The sequence below is a fragment of the Mytilus californianus genome, unplaced genomic scaffold (genome assembly GCF_021869535.1).
Source record: "Mytilus californianus isolate M0D057914Y unplaced genomic scaffold, xbMytCali1.0.p SCAF_29, whole genome shotgun sequence".
Taxonomy (NCBI): domain Eukaryota; kingdom Metazoa; phylum Mollusca; class Bivalvia; order Mytilida; family Mytilidae; genus Mytilus; species Mytilus californianus.
Window position 1 is genome coordinate 40061 of NW_026262678.1, and position 8734 is coordinate 48794.

The 8734-nt window shown below is 33.8% G+C and overlaps 1 long non-coding RNA gene across 1 annotated transcript; it reads left to right on the plus strand.

Moving 5' to 3' along the window:
- Nucleotides 1–1359: 1359 nt before the first annotated feature.
- LOC127732843 (uncharacterized) lies at nucleotides 1360–8463 on the plus strand. Its single transcript, XR_007996453.1, has 3 exons — nucleotides 1360–1437; nucleotides 6914–6956; nucleotides 8086–8463. It is a non-coding gene; the product is annotated as an uncharacterized LOC127732843 (long non-coding RNA).
- Nucleotides 8464–8734: the final 271 nt, after the last annotated feature.

Here is an 8734-nt window from a genome sequence, read left to right on the forward strand (position 1 = left end):
CTCTATCAAAGAACCCCCAAGGGTGACTGGGGAATAGAAGTATGGTCACCATTGGTCTTCCTCCGACCGGCAGCAAAACCCGTGCTAAAGTGGGGCGTCCGTTTGGCTGTGCGGGATGTACAAATTTGCAGCCACGTCCGGTCAGAATGGGGACGTTAAATCCGATGCCTCGTGTAAAGAGAGTGCAACGCTCTTTGCACGTTAAGAACCCTTGCAACAACTCTTTGAGGGGTCCGTAGGTGACCTGTTGCAAGGCTAAATTTCTGTCCCTATCCAATATACCCTTATTTCCCGTGGCAGTCTAAATTTCTCCGACCTTAATCCCGGACGCCCCTTTTACAGAACCTACCTGTTGTATTTATTGTTAATTTGTTCTCATCCTGAATATGCATGAAATATTTGCCACTGGACGTTAAGCAACCAACAATCAATCAATCAATCTATCAAAGAAATCATGATAGGAAACACAAGCCCTGGAATATCGTATCAACTGTAAGATATATACTCCGTATGCAGGCGCTGATGGAATGTTGCTTCATAGAAATGGAAAGTTCACAATTTGGAAGCTGAACTCATCTCTTTTGTTGTAAAGTTTGTTTTCAACCAACCATCATGGTCAATTTTTAGATGTAAGTCAAGATATGAGGCAGAATTAAATGTATCTGTTGTATTCTTCTAAGTTCGTTCATCATGTTCAATAATTGATTGATTGATTAACAAAGAAAATTTAATGTCATTTTACGTTTTATGCACTTTTTTTTATTAAACATTGTTAAAAGGTATGACAACTAATATATGATTGCTACAGTATAAACGAGAAAAAATAATGAGGATATTTTCTCTTTCGTACTTCGTGTTTTATAATAATATATAAACAGGTTTTGACAAAGCCAAGATGGCATTTTGCCGCAAGGTTGAATTAGTATTAGTATAATTTATAAACAAAGGAATAAAAATTAGACCAACGAATCATCTAAATTGTTTTTAACAGTGTACTATGTTGTCTCAAGTTTTCTTTGATATGTTTTTCACTAATGACTTTTTTGCATCTATTTTCGTTTATCATAAGTGATGTGCGACTCGTATATTTCTACATCACCGTCTTGGCAAGCAGTTTTAAATCCTGAATTATATCAATACAGTGTTTACCTAGCATGTCGAATAAATTTATCGATCATTATTACTGCCAAGTAGTCACTAGACGATAGCTAATGGCCTTTATCCTGTATGTACATCCCACACGCTTATTATCAATTACGTAACATTGGTTTTGATTCATCACCTATTAAAATGAAAATTCCCAAGTTAAAAATAGAATTTAAAATTTGATCGATACGATGTAATTAAAGGATGCAATCACAGTAAGTATGCATTAATTGTCGTGTTTCCTTACGATATACATCGTTTTTACAAATATGTATACTTCACAAATTACAGGTAAGTCTTAATTCTATGTTCTATTTATAAACTATATGGTTTTTTTCTTATATAACGTGTCTTCCTTATCAAAATACAGAGTAAATTTACAATGAATGTTTTTTTAGAGATTAAATATATTTTCGTATAAGGCACCGATTATTTGTGGCTAGACTGTCTTTGGGGAAGGAAGTGGGTACAAATTTCTTTCTCTGTAAAAACAATTGTTTAAGAGTTTTAACATAATATAATATGTTCAATAACTAACAGCTTATAATTTCTTTTTGAAACTAAATGCTTTTTTGTCCTAAAACAGCAAAACATTATTTTGAATATCCTTATTAAGTATTCTCTAATAAGAACTTTCAAAGTTATCTTTTATAAAAAAAACAAAAACAAAACCAACGTCCAACCAGAAAAATACAAAAAAAAAAGGGTCAGCATCAAGCTAGAGGAGGTCGTGTTTGCCACAAATACAAAACACACTTAACATTTAACAGTCTTGAATTATGATTAAAACAAATTTTCAATAACAAAAATTAGAGAATTTGAATACGCCAATAATTCGTTTGGCATACCTAGCTGAGTAAAGAAAATTTCCATTTTTAGGCGAAGATATTAACGCATCTCAGATTTTGTATGTATGCTAGAAATCGAGACAGTCGTGAAAAGGATTAGCGTAAATAAGTGCATGCGTATCTATTGCATCTATTTCAATCGTTTCAAAAGTGCACTACGATTTGTTGTGATGATGTTATATTGGCCTTCTACACATAAGTGTATATCCCTTAGCGTCATGTTATTGTCATGTTGGTGTACGAACAATTAAATTTCGCACCGTCCTTTAGTTTCTAGAATGTCCAATTATCAAACACCAATTGCAAATGAGCACAACTGTTTAAATATATTATCTCCCTGTTAGTCTCTATTCTTTAATTTGTTGGTCCATTTCTATTTTTTTCTTATTTTTTCTAAATTACTCTCCTTTCCTTACTTGACACCGCATTGAGACCTCATGCAGAGCACATGGCAATTTATCAATAACTACATGTAACGATGTTAATTCATCCAGATATACCGTAGAAGCGAGTGCCAAGAATTACAATTGTTCTTTTTTCTGACATCCGTCGTAAATAGTCTTCCTACATCTGCATCTAATAAAACCTCTACTAGTTTATCTGCATCCTGTACAAAGTCTACTAAAGCCCCGTCTCCTCTTCGTTCTCCAGAACAGAAGAACGTCCCAAAGAAGCCAGCACATCCATCCTCTCAGAAGTCTTCTGATACGAGGTCGCGGGGTAGGGGTCGAGGCGGAGTAACACCACATGCGTGTGGTCCAGGAGATCAACGACTCTCCTCACACAACATATTTTCAACACGTAACGACGAATCAGAAATAGAAATATCACAATCTCAGGGTGAGCGAAATAAGAATGCTGGCAAACTCGATAGCATTCGTCCTTTTGTTAATAAAAAATGACAAATATTATTCAATGTAATTGCCGAGGTCTTAAATTAAATCTTCTCGAGTTAACGCTTCTAGTTCAGTTTTTTTTACCTATTGCATTTTGTCTTCAAGAAACTCATCTAAAAGAAAGTGACAATGTATCTTTAAAAGGATACAACATATATAGCACATTTTCTAAAGTAGACAAACGTGCTGCAGGCGGATCAACCATTTTTGTGAAGGACAACGTCATTCATTGCACAGTCCAACTCACCACAGATCTGCAGGCAGTTGCAATTCGTTTATCATTAGATAAAACAATTACATTATGTTCTATGTATATTCCGCCCAATTCAAATATAGATAAAGCTAAACTCAAAAACCTCACTGATGAATTACTTTCACCTTTTATACTTATGGGAGACTTCAGTGCCCACAATCCGTTGTGGGGAAGCAAGTCTCATAATGCCAAAGGTAAAATTATTGAAGACTTTGTCTCTCAAGAAGGATTATGCATTTTTAATGATGGATCTAATACTTATCTTCACCCTGGAAACGGGTCTTATTCTGCTATTGATATCACTATTTGCGATCCCTCTCTTCTTCTGGATTATTCATGGCGTGTTCATGATGATCTATGTGGAAGTGATAGTACTTGAACATCTTTTCACTTCTGCTCAACAGAGAGTACCTCGCTGGAAATTGGACAAGGCGGACTGGCCCTTGTTTGAGAATCTCTGTCAAGCGGAACTTCAGTCAAAGATGTTTGAGACTGTACAAGATCCAATTTTAACTTTTAACACAGTTTTAACTTCAATTGCAGACAGAATAATCCCTAAGACCTCGGCAAATCTAAAACATCCCAGCAAACCATGGTTTGATGACGCATGTGATCAAGCCATAGGTGACCGTAAAAAATCTGAAAGACGGTTCAATCAACATCCTACGACGGAAAACTTAAGTAATTTCCGTATTTTTTGCGTCAAGGCACGGCGGACTTGCAGGCAAGCACGACGGACGTCTTGGAAAAAATTTGTTTCGGGGATAACATCTCGCACTCCGATGACAAAAGTATGGAACATGATACAAAAGATAAAAGGTAAAAATTCTAAAGCCACAGTAAAACATTTAAAAGATGGCAATGATTTATTAACATCTGAAAAGGATATTGCCAACAAGCTTGGTGAAAATTTTGCGAAATCTTCTTCTTCTAACAACTACAGGGAAGATTTTAAAAAAGTAAAAAAACAGAAAGAAAAAATAAAGTTGAACTTAAAATAAAAAAATGGTGAAAATTATAATAAACTCTTTTCTCTAAAAGAAATTAAAACATCTCTGTCAAAAGCCCATGATACAGCTTGTGGGCCTGATAATATTCACTACCAACTCTTAAAACACTTGCCAGATTCCTCGCTGGAAGCTCTTTTGCAGCTCATGAATAACATCTGGGAATCTAGTTATTTACCATCACTCTGGAAGCTTGCAACCGTCGTGCCTATTCCAAAACCAAGTAAAGATCACACGGGTCCTATTAATTATCGACCAATTGCTCTTACCAGTTGTGTCTGTAAAACACTAGAACGGATGGTCAATGATCGCCTTGTTTGGTTCCTGGAATCAAATGGGCTTTTAGCCAATATCCACAATATCCAGTGTGGATTCCGACAAGGTCGCAGTACTCTTGATCATCTTGTTCGATTCGAATCATTTGTCCGCAATGGGGTTGAAAGGCAATATGCGAAATTTTATTTCGAATTTTCTGTCTAACAGACAATTTAATGTTAGAGTAAATTCAACCATGTCTGATCGGTATGATCAAGAGATGGGTGTCCCTCAGGGGAGTATTTTATCTGTTACATTATTTAGTCTTAAAATTAACAGCCTTTTTGAAGTTTTGAAAAGTAATATTGAAGGTTCATTGTACGTTGATGATTTTTTAATATGTTACAGAGGCAAATTGAATTACATAGAACGACAATTACAATTATGTCTTGGAAGAATTGAAAAATTGTCCTCGGAAAATGGCTTCAAATTTTCTACTTCAAAAACGGTTGGGGTGCATTTTTGTACCAAAAGGAAATTGCATCTTGACCCAGAACTCACTTTGTACGGAAACCCAATTAAAATGGTTGACGAAACCAAATTTTTTGGATTAATTTTCGATAAAAAGTTAACCTTTCTACCCCATATCAAAATGTATGGCTCTGCAAGGAAGTCCTACATACAGATTCTCGATGCTGTTCATCACAAGGGTTTGCGTCTGTGTCTTGGCGCCTTTAAAACCTCACCAGCTGAGAGTCTGTATGTAGAGGCTGATGAGCATTTACTCTCCAACCGACGCTGAAAGCTTGGACTTCAATACGCTGTCAAGCTAAAAGCATATCCAGAAAATCCTGCCTACGACTGTGTTTTAATCCAATTTACGAAGATGTATTTGCATAACATGAAAATAAAATTCCTCCATTAGGAATTTGTTTAAAACCACATTTAACCACTTTTGCTTTGAAATCTGTCGCACAAGTTGAAACTTGCAAATGTCCTCCCTGGAAACTTCCCAAACCTAAAATAATTTTTGATCTCCGTAAATACAAAAAAAATGAAACAAACCATCTATTAATTCAACAACATTTTGCTGAAATTAAGGCTAATTATTCAGAGTTTTCAACTGTTTATACAGATGGATCGAAGGATGGTAACCGAGTTGCATCTGCTGCTATCCTTGATGACAGAGCTGCGACTCTCCGTTTGTCATCTGACGCATCCATATTTACTGCTGAAGCACAGGCAATAACTTTGGCTTTACAATTTATTGCTACTTCAGACAAATCGAATTTTATAATCTGTTCTGATTCACTTTCATGCTTACAAGCTATACAACATACTAAAATTATAAACCCGATAATTCTCAAGATCTTATCTGTAATGAGGAATTTGAAAATTCTTCATAAAGAAATAATTTTTCTACGGGTACCGAGTCATGTTGGAATCCATGGAAACACGGTTGTAGACCAGGAGGCAAAAAATGCCCTGGATGACCTTTATCTAACTGTGATATACCATATACCGATTTTAGATCGAATATTAGAGAATATGTTTTTAATATTTTGAAAAATGAATGGAGTAAAAAAGATAATAATAAATTACATGAAATTAAACCTAATTTAGGTAAACCTTTCAATAATTTTATGTCCAGAAAAGATCAGTGTGTTATTTCTAGATGTCGTATTGGTCATACTAGAATAACACACGAGTATCTTCTTAAAAATGAAGATGAACAACAATGTATACCTTGCAACTGCAAGTATACTATTAAACATGTTTTAATTAATTGTATTGACTTTGCTGATATTCGTAGGAAGCATTTTAATGTCAACAATATGTATGATTTATTTAATAGTGTTTCAATTACAAATATTGCTTCATTCTTGAAGGAAGTTGGAATATATTATAAAATATAAAAATGTTGTATAAATTTAAACTGATGTTAATTTTTCTCACGTTATCTTGTGTTGGATTTTTATTTGTAAATAAAGAATTTGCTTTAGACTTGAATTTTAGTTTATTGAAGGATTGTCTGATTTTAAAACTATACTGTAAATTGTAAAAATATTAGAATAAGCTCTCGCCGCGATATAGCCTTTTTGTGACCATAAAGCAAACACCAATCAATCAATCGTTTTTCTGAACGTCACAAGATGATAACTTTTAACATGTTGAAATAATATTCTTAAACGTGACTTTAAGATACTGCAATAATTCATTGTTAATGTTGCTTGTGTATGATGAGACAGCTTTCCATCAAATACAAAATGAGAACAATAAAGCCATATCATGTCTCATAAGGCCTCATAGAAAACAGGGGGAAAACACATATCGTATAGAAATAAGGAATGGTAGACACGGGATGACAAAATGAGAAATAATCCAAAGAGAAAATCAATTCTGGGGATGTTTTAACAATCAACCTAACTATTAGCACTCAATATGCAAGATTCGTTTGGTAAAATTAATTGTAAAAATCGATAATTGAACTAACATTTCTTCTTGAAGGTCTTACAGAATACAATAGTTATCACATACTAGCAGACCTATTGTAAGTATTTAAATATTAATCCCAAAGTATGGCACTCATTTGATTGAGAAGGTATCAATTATAAGACAAACCAGAAAAAGCAACGATGTTTCCAGTAATCAGATCTACTTTACCCCGATTCAATGTTGGTCTAATTGCAAATCGTGAAAATCATTTAATGTTTTCACATATACAAATTCCAAAAATGGTCCAATTTATTTTTTCCATCTTTTGAAATACAAGTTTTAGATCTTTCTTACATGTATAAGTAAACAAATCATTCGTCATTGACTTTTTTGCGAATAATATTTTATTGAAAAAGCATTAACGCGAATGCCGGGTATGAATAGAACGACAACATTTGTACTTGAATAAATATTAATTTCATTTTCTAAATGTAGTATCCTTTTAAAATATTTGCTTTTATCCTCTGTTGTTTTTTTAGTTCATTGATACATATGGTATATGTTTATTTCTCTAATTCTGTGGCAATTTAACCCTTTCCGAACCCATTACTCGATAGTTGAATTATCAATTTTAAAGTTCTCGCCAAGGCTCGGACTTTAAAATACGATAATTTGACTATCTCGATTGGATAAATCCGATAATCAACTGGTACCAAGGTAAGAATCTATATTTATACAATCGCATTGAAACATGAGATTTAGCTAAAGTTTGTTTCAGTTTGTCCTGCGTTGGCTTCAAACATTTATACTGGTATATTAATATGGTCACCATGGTTTTTCCATTCCGGTAGTAACACCCATTATATACTGGTAAGACTGTTTGATGCATGGACCATAAGCTATGGGGTTATAAAATCCGAAGCCTCATGTAAGAGCTACGAGTGCCATGCGCTTTGCAAAAAACTATTTAAGGGACATGTTAAATTGTATCAGTACAACAAACACCACTTGTCCGATGGTACTCTAATACTCTAGCCTTCATCATGTCGCGTCATCGCAGACAATACCAACTGTATTGATTGAATCGTAATCCCGACCTGAATATATATAGAATATCTTCTAATTGAACGTTAAGAAACCAACAAATAACAATTCATCATTAGTGCTTCATTTGACGAAGCCTTTATTAATTTGAGTGCAAACTTAATATTTTATTTCAAAATTGTCATCTTATTCTATTTTAGGTTAAATATGGACATAGTTGAATAAAGTCTCGATGTAGGACTTTAAAACCATGAAAATCTTCGTCTGGTGGAGGAACGACGTTTAAATCATCGACTAAATACCTCCACGTTTCACAAGTGTCGTATTGACTTTGTCAAGGACTTGCTTGGTTTTTCGATTTCTATGTTTATAATAATTTTCTTTCGCCTATGTCATCATTCGGACTTTAGATATTTCAGTGTATCGCTTTTTATGACTGGTTATTTATAAATTGTATTTTGTATAACTCAAAATATTGCATCTTAGTACTAACAGTTTTTAAATTCAAAATTACACAAGGTTATATTATTCTTTCAACGGCTTGTTTTACTGAATAAAACAATGTATCATTAATATCAGTGCTCAGTGTTTGCCTCTTTAATTCTAATATTTTACATTTACCTAACTTTTCTCATTTTATCCTATTGGCCGTTGTTAAGTCATAGTAAACAAATTGGCACATGAATTAAGAAAGATAAGTCCGACACATTTTAAACTACAAATGATGAACAAGTGTCAAGCAAGCAAAAGCGAATGAAAATATGTTATATTTATATATAGTCTTTCATAGCCGACCATACGGTATAGCTTTTTCTCTTTGTTGAAGGCTGTACGTTTGCCTATAATTGT